At 30.1% G+C, this 23,129-nt stretch overlaps 1 pseudogene; it reads right to left on the reverse strand.

Annotated features, from left to right (window-relative positions):
• Positions 1-5,424: 5,424 nt before the first annotated feature.
• LOC114076418 lies at positions 5,425-6,249 on the reverse strand (annotated as a pseudogene).
• Positions 6,250-23,129: the final 16,880 nt, after the last annotated feature.

The following is a 23,129-nucleotide window of genomic DNA, read 5'->3' on the forward strand; positions in this document are numbered from 1 at the left end:
TCATTTTCAATTGTAATCTTGTAATTTTTTGTTATCTTTTAAGTTTTCACTAACAATTTTAAGAAGAATCAAGATGGCTACAATTGAAAAAATCGCGAATGTCAAGATGGGAGACCTTAACAAGCCATTTCGGTTCGATGATAACCATTTTAAGAGATGGAAGGATAAAGTACTTTTCTACCTAAGTCTTCTCAATGTTTCTTATGTGTTAACTGAGAAAAATCCTAATAAAGAAGACATCACCTCTATGAATGATGATGAAACTATTTCTCATCTAGAGAAAGTGGAAAAGTATGATGTTGATTCCTATAAGTGTCGGTATTATCTTCTTAATTGTCTATCTGATAATTTTTATGATTATTATGATAAAACTAAATCTAGTGCAAAGAAAATTTGAAAAGCATTACAGAACAAGTATGATACCGAAGAGGTTGGAGCGAAAAAATATGCAGCTAGTAGATTTTTTCGTTTCCAAATGGTGGACAACAAATTACTGGTAGATCAAACTCAAGACTTCATAATGATTGTTGGAGAGCTTAGGTCCGAAGAGATTAAAATTGGAGATAACTTTATTGTTTGTGGCATAGTGGATAAACTTCCACCTTCTTGGAAGGAATTTCAAAAAACTATGCGCCACAAACAAAAGGAAACCTCTCTTGAAACCTTGATAATGAAAATCCGCATGGAAGAAGAAGCAAGAGGCCAAGATACACTTTTACAAATAGAAGAGAACAATATCACAACGAAGGTAAATTTAATTACTTCGAATAATGTTACTCCTGAAACTCACAAAAATACTTCTTTAAAGCCTAAGAAGAAAAAATTCAAGAAAAATAATGGTAGACCTCCCAAGAAAAATAATAGTGAAAATAATCAAGCACAAATTCAACAAGTTCAAGAAAAGGGACCATGCTTTGTTTGTGGCAAGAGTGGGCATATTGCTCGATTTTGCAGATTCTGGAAATGTGGTCCTAACCCGCATGAAAACGTTATCGAAGAACCTTTTGTGGCGGTGATTACCGACATAAACATGGTTGAGAATGTTGATGGATGATGGGCTGATTCTGGTGCAAACCGTCATTTCTGTTATGACAAAGACTGGTTTAAAAAATATACACATTTTGAGGAGCCCAAAACTATCATGCTTGGTGATGCCCATACTACTCAAGTGCTTGGAAACGGAGATGTCGAATTGTGTTTTACTTCTGGAAAGGTATTAACTTTAAAAGATGTACTTTATACTCATTCTATGAGAAAAAATTTGATGTCTAGTTTTCTTCTTAATAAAACAAGCTTTAAACAGATTATTGAATCTGATCTATATGTAATAGTGAAGAAAGGTATTTTTGTGGGGAAGGGGTATGCATGTGATAGGATGTTTAAGTTAAATGTTGAGATGAATAAAACTTATACTTCTGTTTATATGCTTTCTTCTACCAATTTTTGGCATGCTCGTTTGTATCATATTAATAATCGTTATGTTGGAATCATGAGTAGTTTAGGATTAATCCCATTGATTAAAAAGAATTTTGAGAAGTGTGAGGCTTGTAGTAAAGACGAAATCACTAAAAGGCCTCATTTTCAAGTTGAAAGAAAAACTGTTTTGTTAGAGAATTAGTTCATATTAATATTTGTGAACTTGGTGGAATTCTAACTCGTGGAGGTAATAGATATTTTATCACTTTCGTTGATGATTTTCTAAGTTTACATATGTTTATTTGATGAAAAATAAAAGTGATTCTTTTGAAAATTTTAAAACTTATCTCCATGAAGTTGAAAATCAGTTTTGAAGAAAAATAAAAAGAATTATAAGTGATAGAGGCCGTGAATATGAATCAAATGAGTTTAATTCTTTTGTTAGATCATTGAGAATAATTCATGACTACTCCTCCTTACTCTCCTTCATCTAATGGAGTAGCAGAAAGGAAAAATAAAACTTTGATTGAATTGACTAATGCATGCTTATTGAGTCACATGCACTTTTAAATTTTTGGGGTGAAGCTATTTTACTGCTTGTTATGTGTTAAATCGTGTGCCTCATAAAAAGTCTAAATTGATACCTTTTGAATTGTGGAAAGGTTACAAGTCAAGTTTGGGATATCTAAGGGGTTGTCTAGCCTTTGTGAGGCTAATGGATCCCAAGATTACAAAGTTGGGTAAGAAAATTACTACTAGTGCTTTTCTTGGTTATGCTTCAAAAAGTATAACCTATAGATTTTTTAGTCTTGAAGATAATATTGTGATAGAATCAGGTGATGCTATTTTTCATGAAAATAAATTTCCTTTTGATACTAAAATAGTGGGGGTCAAAGAATTGAACAAAATATTTTGTCAATACCTAGTTCTTCTACTTCTACTTTGAAAAATAAAGAAGTTAATGATTTTGAGTTAAGAAGAAGTAAAAGAGATAGAGTAGAAAAAGATTTTGGTCCAGATTTTTATGTGTTTAATGTTGAAAATGATCCTCTAACTTTAAAAAACCTTATCTTCACATGATTCTATTTTTTTTGGAAAGAGTCTGTAAATGATGAAATGTAATCACTAATTTCTAATAAAACTTGGAAACTAGTTGATTTACCACCGGGTTGTAAACCTGTTGATTGTAAATGGGTCTTATGAAAAAAGTTGAAACTGGATGGATCTATTGATAAATACAAGGCTAGGCTAATTGCAAAAGGTTTTAAACAACTAAAAAGCCTAGAATTTTTTGATACTTTTTCTTCGGTAACAAGAATTATATCCATAAGACTTTTAATTGCTATGGCTGTATATTTTGATTTGCAAATTCATCAAATGGATGTAAAAACTGCTTTTCTAAATGGAGATCTAAATGAAGAAATTTATATGGATCAACCCGAGTGTTTTGTTTAAGCAGGTCAAGAAAGCAAAGTATGTAAACTTACTAAATTCTTATATGGCTTGAAACAGGCACCAAAGCAATGACATGAAAAGTTTGATTCCTGCATGATTGAAAATGGTTTTAAAACAAATGAGTGTGATAAGTGCATGTATCATAAGTCTTGGAATTCATATGTGATTATTTGTCTATATGTTGATTATTTGTTGATCTTTGGCTCTAACATGAATGTTATTGATGAAACAAAAAATATTCTTAGAAGCCATTTTGATATGAAAGATCTTGGTGAGATAAATTTTATTCTTGGATTAAAAATAAAAAGAACATGTGGGGGAATTTTCCTTGACCAATCACATTATGTTGAGAAAATTTTGAAAAAATATAACATTCATGATTGCAAGCATGTCGCTACTCCTTTTGATTCAAGTGTTCACTTATTTCCTTTTGAAAGTGAAAATGATGTCATAAATCAAAATAAATATACTAGTATAGTCTAAAGTTTGAGATATGTGACTGATTGCACTAGACCTGATATAGCATATGTAGTAGGAGAATTTGACAAGTTTACAAGCAAGCCAGGTATTGAACATTGTCATGTTGTAACAAGAGTTATGATATATTTAATTAGAACGAAAAATTGTGGTTTGTTCTTTAAAAAATATCCTGCTGTACTTGAAGGCTTTTGTGATGCAGATTGAAACACTTTATCAGGTGAAACCTGTTCTACCACTGGTTATGTTTTTACTTTAGGTGGTGGTGTTGTTTGTTGAAAATCAAAAAAAGCAAACTATAATTGTTAACTTTACCATGGAGGCTGAACTAATTGCTTTAGCTTCAGCTAGTGAGGAAGCGAATTGGTTAAGAGATTTGTTGTTTCAAATTCCTTATTTTGAAAAACCAATTCCTCCTATTTTAATTCATTGTGATAGCACCACTGCAATTGATAGAGTTCAAAACCGTTATTACAACGGTAAATCCAGGCCTATAAGGAGGAAACACAATAATGTAAGATCATATTTGACAAATGGTACCATAATATTGATTATGTCAAATCTTGTGATAATCTGCAGATCCTCTTACTAAGGCCTTAACAAGAGAAAAGGTCTGGAGCACATCAAGGGGATGAGATTGAAGCCTACAAAACCTTGAGTCATATATGAGGAAAGTCAATTTGGGGACTAGAGATCCTATAACCAGGTTCAAAGGGAAAAACTAATCATATGATGACTTGTTGTGAAAAATACATTTTCTTAATTCCCTCCATAGTCATTGTTTCCTGTAGTTTGTGAAGGTTGAGTTGGTAAAACTCTTAATGAATATCTGTAGCCCATATGGGTGGAGTGTTAAGCTTACAAGATCACTATGTGGAAGTGTGTTGCTTCTTATGAGAATTGACTTATTCTCAAATGCACTCATGAAATCGGGATAGCACATGGCTATAACGTGCTGGCTTTTAAAGCTCATGTCAACACCTTGATTATCATGTGTGAGCAGTGATATTTTATTTCCCTTAAGCTGTCATAGTTCAAGTCTGAGACCACTACAACTCTGAAGTAAAAGTTACTGTTTCACTAAGTGGAGGTTCAATGCAGAGCACACCTTCATTATGCGTAGTAATCTTTTTCAGCTGATATACTCTCTTTTCCAATATTAAATGAGTGGGGAATTGTTGGTCATTTTGAGTATTTTAATATTTATTTACTATTAAAATTGTCTCACATAATTTATCATTGGATGAATGTCATTCTGTCACAATCAACATGAAATAGAGAACATTGGAGTCCTGGCATTTCATTGCTGCAACGGCATGCATTTGTGCCTAATTACTTAATGGTCAATTAATGACCATAGATATTATGCACTTTGCTTTCTGCTGAACGTTGTAGTGAATGTTAAAATAGTCAAAGTATAACACTAGGTGCTTTTGTTGCCCACATTATATTTTACTCTTAATTCCTTCATTATACCATGTAACATATGTAACTCCTAAGGCCATTTATCTTCACCATTTACTACACCATTTATCTTCCTATTCATTACTAGAAAGACTTCTTGTAGTATAAATAGTGGTGGTCTTCCTTTGATTTGGTAAAACAAATCACAAGAAAATATAGAGTGCATAAAGTTTATCTAAAAGAGAGTTCTTATTAGTTGAAGGGAGGTGTTTCTTTTGTGGAGCTTTGGACTCAACTTTTGTCCAGAGTTGTTGAGTTATATAATTTTGTGAAGGCTGTTGTATCTTGGAGGGGACAAGTCAAAGAGGACTACTGCTGGACCGGTGAAAAAGTTTGCTGCAATGGGCTTGAATCTCCTTAAAGAGAGCGAGATATCCACGCCTCAGCCTGAAGAGATTTTATTTCTTCATTTTATTTTCAATTGTAATGTTGTAATTTTTGTTATCTTGTAAGTTTTCACTAACATCTTGTATTATAAGATGTAACAATTAACACCTAAAATGTTCTCCGTAAGAAAAGTAATTGATAAATTGTAAATTGAACTGTATACAATTTCTTCTTCAACTGCATAATCCATTTAATGAACTAACTATATAAATATTTTTATGTGTATTATATATCTTGTAGAACGTGCGAATTATTCAACCAATCGTTGGAAATATCAACAGGAATTTCCTCAAATGTTCTATACATCTCTTCCTAAAATTCATCGATTCTAATATCATCAACTCTGTGGCGGCCTTCTTGTACTTCCAATGTTTTCTCTCTGTTTTCCGTTGTAGTAGCTTCATAAGTACTGTTTTAAACATCATATTCGAAAGTTGTAGCCTCTTGTTTATCATAAATCATAACTTGATCTTCCGTTGTGGAGTAGTCCTTATTATGATCATTAGGTTCAAGCAATATATGATCAATAATTCCTGCAACATTTCCATCTTGTGCCTCCATAACGTGATCCACATTCTTCTTTTTATCCAACTTCTTCTTTATTCGACATACTACAAAATTTTCTTTAAGAATATGATTATTTTCCTTAAAGAAACTATCCGTGACATGATATTCTACCATCAACCAGGTTTTATCTTGGTCATACTCACTTGTTTTAAATTTAAAATTTCTCTTAAACCCTACCACTGGTGCCGTACGATTCCTCTTTATAAGATGTTTTTCAGTTTGCCCTTTCCACGTCTATTTAGCACAAATTCGAGAAAACCTTTTGTATTCAATCTTCTACTTCTTCAAAGGACTAATAAAGTAACGAAACTTCTCTTTAGAATTAGCTCCAAATATCTCCCATGGTGGTTGATCTCCATATATATCCGCAAACTGGATAGAACATTATTGATCCAAAGATAATTCGCCTTTAAAAATCATCTTAAGATAGTTGATTAGCTCTGTATCAGTAGGATGAAAACGTATCCCCATTGGCTTCAACATTTATTCTCGATCCAAAATTAACCTAAACTATTTCTTTGAGTAGTGATACTTTGATTTAAGCAGCCATCTCCACAATAATAATATAATTAACTTTTTTTACTTTCCTTCAAAAGTTATAATTTAAAAATAAGGTAACAATCAACATTTCAGATCGTAACAATTAAAATAAAATGACTACATTTTAAAATCACAATAATTATGAAAGAACTTTTAAAAAAACACAACATGAAAATACACAAAGAATATCATATCAAAATAAATTTGTCAAACAAACATACAACTACAACAACAATAATATATCCGGTATAATTCACAAATTAATAAATATTAATAACAATTAAAAAAATTAGCAAACACATATAATTTTTCTTGCATTTTTATATTTGTTCAATTCAGTTTATGTATTAATATATTTTCTCTCTCTTGTTAGTTGTAGAAGTTCTTGTTTTTAAAGTATAAAACTATATAAATGGCTCACTTGTCCAAGTGTAAAAAATATAGAGAAAATTAGTTATATAGTCATAATATATAACATATTCAGTTAAAATGACAATACTTTAAATATTTGTTTAAAATAATAATGAGAATATTTTAAAAATAGTTTGTATTCACATTTATTATTTTTGGAATTTCTTTTTATTAATTAAAAGATTTCATAATGTGATCAAACCTAACTAATAACAAATTTAAAATAAAAAACAAGTATAATATTCTCTCTTCATCTTGTTTCTCCCCTTTTCACTTCATTCTCTTAAAAAAATTCTCACTTGTTAAGTTTCCAGATTTTCTTTATTCTTCAAACAAAAGTTATCCAAAATTTAATTCTTCAATAAAATCTATACATTAAAGCAAGGGTTTTCTTAGTAGATAAACAATCAAGTATACATTATTTCATCAAATTTTTAATCTGGTTAAGGTATTTCAATTAGATTTTTAGATTTCTTTTGATTTGTTTTCAATTTCATATTGTTTCGAATTTTTCGTCATTATTCTCAATTTTTATGTAAGGTTGTTTACATTTTCAATCAACTTTTTTGGAGATTTTTACTCCAAAAATCTGCGATTAAAAATGGCTCAAGAGAGGAGATCTAAGTTACTTCATGATTTTATCCACATTCAAGTTCAAGATAGCAATGTCAGGATAAACACACTATTAATAAATAATAAAAGAAATTGGGTGCAGAAGATTTTGAAAAACATGATGAAGACCAAGGTGAAGAACAATTTCCTATTAGTTTGTTTTGAATTTATAATTTCTTTTAAAATTTTGTATTATTTCTCAATTTGTATTCAAACTATTGTTATGTACGCTTTTAATATTTGCATTCATCCAAAATCTCTTGTTGCATAGTCCATGAATCTTGTATCTATTCTTAATTTATATTCATCATAAAGATATGCTAACTAGTTATGTATTTTATTTATAAGAAGAACAACTTTCTATTAGTTTGTTTTGTTTTTACAGTTTTTTTTTTCTTCAGAATTTTGTATCATTTATCAATTCGTATTCAAACCAATATGTATGCTTTTAATATTTTTGTATTTATTTAAAATCTCACGTTATAGTTTATGAATCTTGTATTTGTTTCTAATTTATATTCATTACAAAGGTATACCAACTAGTTATGTATTTTATTTAAGAATGATGACAACAAATATTTATTTATTGCTTATCAGTTTTATTTTCACTTTACTATCATATTATTTTTGAATTTTATATATAATTATACAAAATACAATATAAAAACTAGAATGAATACAAATACAAATAATATACCTATTGGAATAAATACAACTTAGAAAATGAAATATAATTTTGAAGAGAAAAATAAATACACAATTAAAAAAATACATGAATACAAATATGTTTATATTAAATAATTATATATTTATTTGACATACATATTAGAATGAATACGAACTAATAAAGAAATACAAGTTTCACTATACAAAATAAAACATGAAAACTAGAGGGAATACAAATATAAATGATATACATATTGAAATGAATACGATTTAAGAAAGAATACAAAATTCTGGTAAATAAAATAAATACTTTGTTATGTCAAATATCATATATCCGATATGATTTAAGAAAGGATACAAAATTCTGGTAAATAAAATAAATACACTGTGACAAAAGTATGTCAAATAACATACAAAACTATAGGTGTCAAGTTTGTAAAAAAAAAAAAAATTAAAAATTAATAGATAAAATTCTAAGGTATTATCATAAAGTTTCATAACAATAACTAGTTTTGAAAGATAAGAACAAATAATGACCTTTAGGAAGAAGGAAGAGACCACCTATTTTAGGTCTCATAATCTTTTGTAAGGAAAGTAATGAAGAACAACTTTCTATTAGTTTGTTTTGTTTTTACAGTTTTTTTCTTCTTCAGAATTTTGTATCATTTATCAATTCGTATTCAAACCAATATGTATGCTTTTAATATTTTTGTATTTATTTAAAATCTCACGTTATAGTTTATGAATCTTGTATTTGTTTCTAATTTATATTCATTACAAAGGTATACCAACTAGTTATGTATTTTATTTAAGAATGATGACAACAAATATTTATTTATTGCTTATCAGTTTTATTTTCACTTTACTATCTTATTATTTTTGTATTTTATATATAATTATACAAAATACAATATAAAAACTAGAATGAATACAAAATACAAATAATATACCTATTGGAATAAATACAACTTAGAAAATGAAATATAATTTTGAAGAGAAAAATAAATACACAATTAAAAAAATACATGAATACAAATATGTTTATATTAAATAATTATATATTTATTTGACATACATATTAGAATGAATACGAACTAATAAAGAAATACAAGTTTCACTATACAAAATAAAACATGAAAACTAGAGGGAATACAAATATAAATGATATACATATTGAAATGAATACGATTTAAGAAAGAATACAAAATTCTGGTAAATAAAATAAATACTTTGTTATGTCAAATATCATATATCCGATATGATTTAAGAAAGGATACAAAATTCTGGTAAATAAAATAAATACATTGTGACAAAAGTATATCAAATAACATACAAAACTATAGGTGTCAAATTTGTAAAAAAAAAATAAATTAAAAATTAATAGATAAAATTCTAAGGTATTATCATAAAGTTTCATAACAATAACTAGTTTTGAAAGATAAGAACAAATAATGACCTTTAGGAAGAAGGAAGAGACCACCTATTTTAGGTCTCATAATCTTTTGTAAGGAAAGTAATGAAGAACAACTTTCTATTAGTTTGTTTTGTTTTTACAGTTTTTTTCTTCTTCAGAATTTTGTATCATTTATCAATTCGTATTCAAACCAATATGTATGCTTTTAATATTTTTGTATTTATTTAAAATCTCACGTTATAGTTTATGAATCTTGTATTTGTTTCTAATTTATATTCATTACAAAGGTATACCAACTAGTTATGTATTTTATTTNAAAAAAACATAAATCAACCATGATAAATTTTTTGATTAAATTAGAAATTAAGTCACAATTACTAACATAATTAGACAAAATAACAATAATTCAAAATATTTATTTAAAATGACAGAATGACAATATGTTTATAAAATAATATGTATTCATATTTTAGTATAATGAAGTATTTTAAATTAATTTCATTATGGAAAGAGTCATTTATTGGACTAAAATACACACCAGTAACTGTTTTAAACTAGAAAAAAATAAAATAATACAATTTATCCTTTTTAATTACCATTCGCCTTTCTTCCCCATATCTCACCTTTCAAGTTTAGATTCTTTCAAGGTGTTAAATTGTTGCTCACCAAGATATTCATTATTGTTAAATTAAAACTATTTATTAATTCAAGCAAATTTCTCGATTGACAAGGTAATTTCCATCATTCGAAATTGTTTTTTTGATTTGATGTTTAAAGCAACGATTATACACGTTACGAATTTTCAGTTGAATTTTTCAATTTTCATATAATTTTGTTTAAATATTCATCATATATTTAAATTTTCAATCCTTTTTGTGATTCTCTTTTAATTTTTCAGATTTTGTAGATTCTATAAATTCATATATATGTTTATTTTGTTTGATGTTGAATACATTTTAATTTTTGAATACATTTTTCTAATATGATGTTGAATAAATTTATATCATTATACAAAATACAATATAAAAATTAGAATGAATAAAATACAAATAATATATCTATTAGAATGAATACGATTTAGGAAAGGAAACATAATTTTGAAGAGAAAAATAACATACACAATAAGAAAAATAAAATAAATACAAATATGTTTCTTAAATAACTATATATTCATTTGACATATCTATTGGAATGAATACGAACTAATAAAGAAATACTAGTTTAAGTATAAAAAATTTAATAAAGGATACAAAATTATTATAAATAAAATAAATACATTGTGAGAAAAGTATGTCAAATAACATATAAAAATACAACATGAAAACTAGAATGAATACAAATACAAATAACATACATATTGAGATGGATACGATTTAAGAAATGATACAAAATTCTGGTAAATAAAATAATACATTGTGAGAAAAGTATGTCAAATAACATATAAAACTATAGGTGTTTTTTTTCAAATTTATAAAATTTTAGAAAATCAAAAGGTATTATCATAAAGTTTCATTATAATAATTATTTTTGAAAGACAAGGACAAATAATAGCCTTTAGGAAGGAAGAGACCACCTATTTTAGATCTGATAATCATTTGTAAAAAAAGTAATAAAAATTTTCATCAACTTAATCTAATGTGAAATATTTTTACCCTTGATTTTCTCTGGTTTGTTATTTCTTAATTATATTATGTTAAATAAATACAGAAAAAAATATAAATCAACTCATAACAAACTAAAATATTGTCATTTTTACTAAATATTGAAAGTATTACTAGGGGATCCTATTAAATATCAAAATATTGTTGTTTTAAAAAATTTCTCAAACATTGTCATTTTTAATAAATATTAAAAGTATTGCTAAGGGATCATATTAAATGTCATAATATTGTTGTTTTGAAAAATTTTAGCTAAACTTTTTCCATTTATCTAACTTTACATATTTTCCTCCAAATATACTTGACACAAAAATACATCATCTCTCTTCTAATGTGATGCCGATCAGATTATTCTTTTTTTATTATTGAAGCTTAAGTCATCGATAGCCCCTTAAAGTTGTCTGTATAATTCACTTAAACACCTCAACTAAGTGTTGTACCTATCTAACACTTCTATTCACTTGGATTAGAACCATCTTAACACTTTTTTAACAATCAATTGAAAATATAAAGTGAGTGTAGTACACTCGTGATGATATGACAAATTACCGAATAAATGATGTACATCTGGCATTTTGAGTAAAACTAATAATTAAAAATCTATGACAAAAAAAAAAGGAAGAATATTTCTAGGGTATTATTGTCCACCTACCATCGACTTCAACTTCTTTTTTCAAAATGTTGCCGTACATCCTCCATCGTCTTCCCATCATTATCCCCTCGTGTTTTCTTAATCCAACCAATCAACCAAATAAAAAAAAGTTGTATCCTTTAGATATATATAAAAAAAAGTTGAAACAACAAGTTATTTCTCCTTCAGTTTCTTCATTTGTATCCTCTTTTTTCTGTCTCATATTCAGACAAAAGTTGAACAAAAGTCAACAGTTAGTGTTGGAATTGGCTATTTCAATGGAAAAAAAATCAATTTTGATAAAAGAATTGTGAAACTGTTCGTTTGAAATTGAATCCTTCTTCGATTTCTTAATACTTATCTATTAGTGTAATATTGCTTCAACATTATTCATTTTCTCATCTAAAAAGTTCAATGATTAATGATGGAATTGTGCTATTTCAATGAATAAATAATTCATTGAAGAGAAATTTTAAAAATGCTCTGTTTGGAACTAACTTCATCGCAATTTTCTCTCATTTATTATGTTTTTATTTTGGTGCTTAATTAAAGGAATTCATTCTCAGTAACACTTTCTTTCATTTTCGAAAAGGTAATGATGTTTTTCAGATAACAACAATAATAGTGATAGAGAGGGTGTATGCTGATGGCGGAGGTGGCAACAGAATGTTGGTGTTTTGTTGGAAAGGAGGTATGGAGGAAAAAAGCAGAAGAAAGAGTATTTTTTAAACGAAAATATACTTCCACACGCTAGGTATATGTTAGTTCCACTTTTCAGCAAAAAATGTCAAATAGATAATAGGTACAAAGTATACTTAAAGTGGCCAAGTGAAATATGGGGATAACTTTAAGTGATTCTCTATGACTTAAGCCTATTTTTAATAAAAAAATTATTAATAATTTTTTAAATTATTTTTAGACAACCCATACATTATACCTAGTAAAAAAATTACGGCCTAAGTCATCTCCAGCCATTCAAAGTTGTCTGCATAATTCATTTAGACACCTCAACTAATCCTTGTGCCAATTGAACACTTTATTTGTTCAAAATTCATTCCTATTAGACACAAAATGCTGACATGACAAAAAACGTTTAATTCACTTTCCTTGAGTGCGTTAATTTATTAAAAATAATATTTTTCTTTTTTTTCTTAATTTATACCTCTAAGTTAATTTTTTAAAAAATAATTAACAAAAAAGAAGAAAGAACAGTTGTCTTCTTCTTCCCTATTTCTATCAACCCCGCCTCACCCCACCCCAACCCCCATACACATGCACCTGTGGTTATCTTCTTCCCCCACCATTCTAATGATTTCAAAATTCTTAGCATCAGTGGTTATCTTCTTCCCCCACCATTCTAATGGTTTCAAAATTCTTAGCATTTTGTTTCATTTATAAATTTTTTGGAGAGATTTTTTCCCCCATCTTTCTCTACCTAAAAAACGAGATGAAGTAAAAGTTATAATTAATAAAAAAGCTGATGAAAAAAATTGTCGGGTAAAAGATGGAACTGTACAGGGAGGGGAAGGTCGCCATTAATGGAGTTAGAGGGAAATGTATGTTTTGGATTCCAGTTGAAGGCTGGGAAGTAGGTGTTTAAGTTTTACTTCTTTTTTTTTTCATTTTTTTACTTTAAAATAATTTTTTATTTTTTTTTACTTTATAATATAATGTTTAAATAATTTTTTGGATTGAAAAATAACACATGTCATTATTTAATTGGTCAAATTGACATGTCAGCGCGAGTGTATTTCACACATCCTCTATTTTTTGTTCATTCTCAAAACAATGTTTAAATGGTTCAAAATCAGAATGATTGAAGTGTTCAATAGGTAGTACGTCTAGTTGAGGTGTCTAAATGAATAATCGGAACAAGTTTAAGTGGCCGCATATGACTTTGGCCATAAATTACATATCGTCAACATTTTTTACCCTAATTATGGGAGTTTTGGAGGCAAATCCATTTTTTAAAAATATACTACTAAAATTATCTGAATTTAACATATGTAATTATTTTGTATTAACCTAAGTGAGACTTTATAAGTATCCGACTATAAATGCTACATGTATAAAAACAATTTTAATACAAATGATATATATTTAATTTTTCTCTTCACCTATATGAAACTTCTTTTTCTAATATATTTTACAATTATACATATTTACGTCCAGATAAAATTAATTAAAATATATTTTCTGTCTTCATCTTTTATGACACAAAAATATATAACACACAGACACTATTCTCAATCACATATCCCAATCATAATTTATTTTATTTTTTTTCAAAATATTAAACTTAAAAATTTAATAATTTTTATATATTAAATAATTTGTATTTTAAAATTGAAACTTGAATCCAAATTATTAAGTTTGATTGAAATCGTGATCGAAGTATTAGCTCCGTCTATGATCACACACACTACATCAATAATGATCATTAGCGGCGATTAACACTATTTGTATATGTCTACAAGACTTTAGTGATATTGGTTCTAATGACACTTAACTAATGCCGGTAAAGACTTTAACACTCTTTATTAATATCAATATTTAATCCCGCTAAAAGTTGTTTTTACTGTAGTGACAGAGCTAAAATGATTTTTCTCCTCACCTCAATAAAACTTTTCCTTTTAAGTTTCAATGAAACATATATGTTTTTGCTCTTTTAATTCGATAAAGAAATTTAAATCTCGAAATCCATATGAATTAAACTATAGTTTTTATGTATGTCTATTGAAAATTCTAAATTATTGATTCACAACTTTTACATATATATATATATATATATATATATATATATATATATATATATATATATATATATATATCTACACACACACACACATACACACACTAATTGACAATTATTAATATTTGGAAAATGCATAAGTACCCCTCAACCTATGCCTGAAATTCCAGAGACACACTTATACCATACTAAGGTCCTATTACCCCCCTAAACTTATATTATAAATAATTTTCTACCCCTTTTCATCCTACGTGGCCCTATCTTGAAAAAAAATGTCAACACGCGTGGACCCACAAGATAGTGCCACGTAGGCCGAAATGGGGTAGTAAATTATTTACAACATAAGTTCAGGGGTAATAGGACCTTAGTATAGTATAAGTGTGTCTCTGAGATTTCGGGCATAGGTTTGGGGGAGGATACTTGTGGATTTTCCCTTCATATTTGGATTTGCCTCCGAATCCCCCAGAACTAGGTAGACAATTTTGGCGCTAAATATTTTTTTTACTGGGTATAATATATGAGTTGTCTAAATAGATTTTAAACAATTATTAATATAAAAAAAGAATGATGTGACATGGCATTGCATTAGAAAAGAGATGATGCTTTTTTTGTGCTAAGTATATTTCGAGGAAAATATAAAAGTTGGATGATATTATAGTCCTAAAACAATAATAAGTGATATTACTATGTAATTTTCAAAACATGGGTGACTATTTGGGAAAATTACTCCCTAAGTTTACTTGTGACCTTAGTAATACCATAAATAATAGTTAATGATGAATAAATCTCTACATTGGTTACTTGATGAATGTACCTTAATCTTAACTCATATAAATTGATCCTTCTTCAATCCATTAGGGTTACTATATATTCTACATTGATCCATTGGTTGTATTAACAAGGCTAGGGCAAGGAGGTAGAAATCAAATTACGACTAACGCTTTCGCTTTTCTCTGTGATGATGTCTTCCGCATCAGGTATGCTTTCCCTTTTCTCTGTGAAGATGTCTTCCGCATCAGGTATTTGCTTTAACAATATAATATCTACGTAAAATTATCTAGTTCAAGATCCTGATCTGTATTAAAGTATTTAATCTTATATCAAGTCCAAAGTTTTGTTCAATCATCGAAACTTTAAATATGGGTTAAAATAACAAAGCCCGCACTCATCGAAAAATAAAATTACATCAAACTAAAAGTCCTATGTGTTTTCCCTTTGAGAAGAAGAGAGATTGAATTTCTTTTTTGTTATGTGAAAAAACTTATTCTATCTTTTCATAGAAGTTGTTCAGCTCTTTTAATAGAATACAGAAAAACATAGAGAAATTACGTTTGAACTGAAAAATTTACGGTGTCGTTTCTACAGTAATCTAGAATATACAAAGACATATTTTTCTATAGAATACATAGAGCAATCTCAACACAATCATATATAGAGATATTTAGGGATTTTCTTATTTTGTTTTCCTTAGATAGATTATCTGTCCACGTATAAATATCTCTCATTAGATTGCTCCATTCTCTTTGTATTTTACATGGTATCAGAGTATTTCTTTTTGAATCATTAGTGCCGGATTGCTCAGGAAATTATTCGTAAGTGACTTGGTTGGTCATGTCTGCTAGTGAGGGGTACTTGAAACTTGATATTCCAATTTCATAGCCAACCTAAAAAGGACCACCTCACCCGATCCATAAAAATCAGGATTTGGTGACTGGGAGGAAAGGGTGTGAGGCTCAAGCTTCGGCGAACTATTTCAGAAAGCTTCTGCATACGAGGCACGTGGGCGAGTGTAAAATCTGAATTAGATCAGATTTTTATTTCTAGTATCATCTCAGTAGTTTCGGTCAGATTTTGCGGTCTTTTATTGAACAGACCTAAGTTAGGTTGATTTCCAAGCATTCCAGGTTCCTCAAACTTCGTTTTCCTTGGGAAAAATCAATTGACATATATTTGCTAATTTTGGTGTTAGATTACTGCTAAAATTTTGGTCGAATTCTTCTCTCTTTGGCTTGGTTGACCGTTCACTCTAAGTGAAAAATTAGTTTGATTGGATCAACAAGCTCTATTAACTCTTGAACATCTAAAAATTTGTTGGCATAAATCTACTTCGTGAAATTTTGTTGGTTTCACATCTCAATTTATTTTTGTTATATTGAGTATTTAATTAGGACAATGACTGATCATAATCGAGTAACTCAAAGTTCTGAAGTTCTTGGTGTTTCTAGTCTATCATATGCTAAAATGAATTTGGTTTCAGTCGAGGAGTTCGCTAATTTCTCTCGATATCAAAATCCACTACAGTTACTACTTTTGCTATGTCCAATAAAATATGTCTTATTATCGCTTCAAATAAATGGTCCATCGATTCAAGTGCTATAAATCACTTGACAAGTAATCCTAATATATTTTCAAGCTTTCAACCACCAAAAGCACCATCTCCCATTATTGTAGTTGACGGATCAACTCGTAATAGTGGTTGATCTGGGACTATTAAGAGAACCTCCTTATTACCTTGTCATCTGTGTTAATTCTAACAAAATTGCCTTTCAATTTGATATATGTCAACAAATACATCAAAGACCTTAATTGTTATATCTCGTTCTTTTCCGATCATTGTTTGTTTTGTGATCTTACAACGAATCAGATAACTGAAAAAATGACATTTATATGATGATCTCTACATCATTGATGAATGGGAGTCTCAATCTATTGCCTGCTCCAGTGTCATATCTCCATTTTAAGCACATTGTCGATTGTGACATCCTTCTTTACCTTTGTTGAATAAGCCTTGTCCATAATTTCTGAATATTTCTTCCTTAGACTGTGAGTCATGTCGATTTGCAAAACACAATCATATTTTGTTAGGTCCAAGGATTAATAATCAAGTTGCGTCAACTTTTGAGTTAGTTCATTCTGATGTTTAAGGACCACGTCCAGTTGTTTCTAAAACAGGGCACACTTTGTCACTTTTGTAGATGATTTTTCTCGAATGACCTGGATTTACTTTATGAAGAGTCGATCTGAAGTATTTACTCATTTTTCTGCCTTTTGTGCTGAAGTCAAAACTCAATGCAATGCCTCAAATTTGTATTCTAAGGAACGATAATGCTAAAGAATAGAAGTATTTAGATCATACATAAAACAACATGGTATTCTTTATCAGTCTTCATGTGTTGATACACCCTCTAAAATAGAGGTGTTGAGAGGAAGAATAGGCATCTAGTTGAGATAGCTGGGGCTCTTTTGTTCCAAATGAAGGTTTCTAAAATTTTTTGGGCTGTTGCCGTCTCTACTGCTTGTTATTTGATAAATCGCATGCCATCTAATGTGCTTGCTGGTAATATGCCTTATGAATTTCTTTCTCTAAATAAGTCACTATTTTCAATGGGCCCTGAGGTGTTTAGAAGCACATGTTATGTTCGAGACGCTTGACCATATTGTTACAAAGTTGGACCCCAAGGCATTGAAGTGTGTTTTCTTGGGTTATTCTTGCCTTAAAAGGGGATATCAATGTCATTCTACTGAGCTTGGTAGATATTTGGTGTCAACTGATGTGGTATTTTCTGAGACTACACCATTCTTCTATGCACCTCTCAATTCTACAAGTCAGGGGGAGGAAAAAGAATGGTTAATCTACTAGGTTACTCGTGTTGTGACAGAAAAGTCAGAAGATGTTCTTCCCTATCTAGTCTTTTGTTGAGCACCAATCCACTATTGTTCCATCAGCACCTATTAAATCTGTGCCAACAAGACCACTTATTGTTCAAGTTTACTTGAGGAGGCGCGAAATCGATGATACAATTCCTTTATCATCAAATGTTACTCTGCTTGATTCTCCAGAAAATCTTGACCTCCATATTTCTCTTCAAAAAGGTACACGTCAATGTAAGTCCGCATATTTCTTTGCTAACTTTGTCTCTTATGACCACTTATCAGTTGCATCTAGTCGTATGATATCCTCTCTAGACTATATCTCTATTCACAAAACAGTGAAAGGTGACTTGAACCATGCATCTTAGATGGCATGATGCAATGCTTGAGGAGATATATGCTTTAGATAAAAATCACACTTGGAATTTGGTAGATTACCAAAAGGAGCAGTTGGATGCAAATGGATCTTTGCGGTGAAAGATAATCTCGATGGCTTTGTTGCAAGACTTAAGGCCAGACTTGTGTCAATAAGCTATGCCCAGACTTATGGTGTAGATTATTATGACACCTTCTCCCCGGTAGAGAAGCTCACCTCTATTCGCTTGTTCATTTCATTAGTTGCTTCTCAGCATTGAACCTTACATCAATCGAATATTAAAAATGCATTTCTTCGTGGTGATCCCAATGAAAAAGTGTATATGGAGCAACCACCTGGATTTGTGGCTCAGGGGAAGTATGAGAAAGTTTGTCATCTGAAAAAATCTCTATATGGTCTAAAGTGAAGTCCTCGTGCTTGGTTTGGAAAATTTAGCGATGTATTTCAGCAATTTGCATTGAGAAGAGCAAGTGTGATGACTCGGTTTTCTATAGATAGTCAACCGTTGGTATTATTCTTTTAATTGTTTATGTTGACGATATTGATATTTTAGGAGATGATTGTGTGAGAAGAAACTTCTTACATGCCAAGTTTCGTACCAAATATTTGGGGTAACTGAAATACTGCTTGGGTTTCGAAGTAGCAAGAAGCAAGAAACAAATTTTCTTATCCCAAAGAAAGTATATGTACTTGATCTACTCGCGAAAACTCAAAAATTGGGAGCCAAACCATGTTGCCCACCAATGGTTCCTAATGTTCATCTTATTAAGGATGATGGTGATCCTCTTGATGATCCATAAAGATATGAGAAATTAGTTGGGAAAATGAACTACTTCACAGTGACACATCAAGATATTGCATATGCAGTCAATATTGTTAGTCAATATATGTCAGAACCGACTTTCAAACATTGTGCAGCCTTGGAACAAATCTTGTGTTACTTGAAATGAGCTCCTGGCCTTGGCATTTTGTATAGCGACCACGGACATACTCGTATTGAGTGTTTTGTAGATGTTGATTGGGCTGTATCAAAAATTGATAGAGGATCTCCTACTGGATTTTGCGTTTTTGTTTTGGTATCTCGGAGGAGTAAGAAACAAACTGTTGTATCTCGATCTAGTGCATAATCTAGTATAGAGCTATGACTCAATTCACATGTAAAATACTATGGATTCATCACCTTTTAGTTGATATCAGTTTGACCCCTTTATCTCCAGCAAAACTTTGGTGTGATAATGAGGTTGCTCTGCACATTGCCTCAAATTCAGTGTACCATGAATGAACGAAACACATTGAGGTTGACTGTCACTTTGTTCGTGAAAAGATTCAAGAGAACATGATTTCTACTGGATATGTAAAGATATGAGAATAATTGAGTGATATATTTACGAAGACGGGTGGGATATCTTTGTAGCGAGTTGGGCATGATTAATATTTATCCTCCAACTTGAGGGGAGTGTTATAGAATGTACAAAGACTTATTTTCCTATACATAGCACATTCTCAACACAATCATAGATAGAGATATTTTAGAAATTTTCTGATTTTGTTTTCCTTAGATAGATTATTTTTGTACACGTATAAATAACTCTCCTTTTTGGATTAATAAAACATTGAAGATTACTCCATCCTCTACGTATTTTACACGCAGTAAATTTTTTCAATTTTATCTCTCCTAAATGGTTCGGACTGAGTCGTCCACATGGATAACTCAATAATGGTAAAGAACTGTAATGATATTTTGAGCAAGATAGAGCTATGACATTGTATAGATAATCATCAGGTTGATATTTTTGCTTCTCCCTGAGTAAGATATATACGAAGTAAATTTTTTAGTGCCCCTACAGGTTAACAGACAACTATTATTTATTAGAAATCTAGAAAGATTTGCAAGTTGTTTTCATCCTTGAGGTTTAAATTATCTTCCAGTTTATTTTTCCTCTTTTTCTCAAGTTTCACACTTCTTTTTTGGTGAAAATCATGCATTAGTGCTTAATATTGATGCATCCAGATTCTTCAAATCCTAAGTTTGCCTTTGATCAAAAGAATAGGGGAAAATATGGGTACCTTTTCTTGGGGAGAAATGGGAGAATGACGGGTTAAGGGTTCAGCAGGAGGAGAATGCTGATAAAGTTGAATACCAAGACAACTGATGGATATGACGTGGAGCAGGTATTTCATCTTTTATGTGCATGCTTCATGAAGATATTCTTGTGTACACCAAAAATAGAAAAGGACTAGATAGTTCATCTTTATCTTTCGGATAGAGTTACGATTATCTTCGTCTGATTTCTATGATCTTCTGAATCATTCATCAGATGCAAGTCAGGATAATCTAAAAATCTCTTGTGTTTCATGACAGGTTCCCATCTCTCTATTTGTGGAATTATGAAAATGAAGTGTTCGAGTAGAAGTTAGTTAAAGTAGTTAGAAGTCTGTTAAAGAATAAGAAGGGTAATGTAGTCATTTACAGGTTAGTTATTTAACAGAATATTATAGAGGAGAGTTGTATCTGTATATATAGCTACATCATCTATGTATTGTTTTAACTTTTTTTGAATGAGAATGAATCTAAACATTTTTCCCTCTACTTCTCTTCCTTTCTTCTTCCTCTCTTCTTCTTCTAAGTAAATTCAATTTACCAACATGGTTCACAGCTTGATCTTCACAGTGCTTACTGTTGAAGTCTTTCCATCAGAGAACAAGATCAAAGAGTCATATATTGATTCATCGATTCATTTTTTGTTTTGTCGATTACAAATCGAAAAGTTCCATTAAAGTTTGAATTTGCATCTACTGAGAATTTTTATTTTTGTATCTTTTAGTGCTTCCGCAATAAAGAATTCATCAAAGCGTTCATGGCAATTGAATAAGGAACTGAAGATTTGTCACAAGGTACCTCTGTTCCTCTTCATAGTGGTTCTCTATCAGGAAATTCATCATTGGTAGGACAAGGCATTGACTATAATCACCCGTTATTCCTCAGCCCTACTGATGTAAGTGGTATCAACATTATTTCCTTTCAATTGTCAGGTGTTGAAAATTATACTTTGTGGAATCGTTAAATTAAGCTAGCACTGCTGGGAAGGAATAAGATAGGGTTAGTTGATGGTTCATCTAGTAAGGAAATGTATGGGGAAGAATTGTGGGGACATTGGGAAAGAGTAAATGCCATAGTGTTGTCATGGCTTATGAATTCTGTCTCAAAAAGTCTGCTAAGTGGAATAGCATTTGCTAATACAGCGTTGATATGTGGAATGATCTCAAGGAGAGATTTGATAGAGTTGATGGTTCTTGAACTTTCGGTCTTCATAAAGATATTGTGTCTTTACAACAGGGAATAAGTTCTGTGTCTGTTTACTATACCAAGCTTAAAAATTTGTGGGATGAGCTTGAAGCCTTAGTTCCTTTTCTCTGCTGTAATTGTGATAAATCCAAGGGTTTTTTAATTTACCTGAATAGACAGAAGCTATATCAGTTCTTAATAAGGCTGAATGACTCATATCATCAGGCTAGAAGTCAAATAATTCTAATGGATCCACTTCCTGTTATTAACCAAGCCTATGCAACGATAGTAGGAGATAAAAGCCAAAAATTTGTGAGTACAAGCATTTTATGTATGGGGATGAACTATGTGGGACTTGATTTAGTAGCTATGTACTCCAGGATGGGTAGTAGTTTAGGACCAAGTGTTGGTAGCAGTTCATGTACAATTCAAAAGTTCAAAGAGAAACACTCTTCTGATATGTGACTTTTTGTAAATGCAAGAGTCATAGTAAAGAATTTTGTTACAAGATAGTAGGGTATCTTCCAGAGTTTAAGTCTAAAAGGAAGGTACAAGGTAGTGGTACTTCTGAATATAGTTATACTGGTGCTACTACAACAGCTCAGACTAACTTCTCTCATGGTATGAATACAAATGTGCATATGCCAGTATGGGGTAATAAGGTTGATCAGCACATAGGCATACCATCTACTACTTCTACTCCTATTCCTAATGATAACAATGAAAATAGGTTGCTGATTCGGGATAAAAAAGATGTCCAACAATTGTTTCAGAGGTGCACCTTTACTAAAGATCAATATGATCATATTCTGCATATGTTTGAGAAAAGGCCAGAAAGTACTACAGATTCAAATAATGCACATTTAGCAGGTAATGTATTCTTTGTATTTGAAAACAGTGATGTATGGATCATAGATACTGGTGCAACTAACCATATGGTGTCTAGTTTAGATATATTGACAGATGAGTCTGTAACAAAACTTAAAATTCCTAAGTCTATGTATTATCCAAATGGTAAGGTCACACATGTTACTCATATTTGTTCCTGTGCACTATCAGCTAGAAGTGTTATTACAGATATCTTTCACATTCCTAACTTCAAGTGTAATCTGATGTCTGTAAAATCACAAAAAAAACTAGGTTGCTCAGTCACCTTTTTTCCTTATTTTTGTGTATTCCAGAAGCTTTACATTGAGAAGGTGAAAGATGTTGGTAGAATAGAAGGAGGTTTGTACCTGCTGTTGAGACAACTAAATACAGAAACTGTCAACTCCAGGAAATCTGCATTGTTAGTTACACAAGTGTCTCCATCTGCTAAAAAGTCTGATATAGAGATATGGCACAATCGATTGGGGCATGTATCACC

This window comes from Solanum pennellii, chromosome 3 (genome assembly GCF_001406875.1).
Source record: "Solanum pennellii chromosome 3, SPENNV200".
NCBI classification, from domain to species: domain Eukaryota; kingdom Viridiplantae; phylum Streptophyta; class Magnoliopsida; order Solanales; family Solanaceae; genus Solanum; species Solanum pennellii.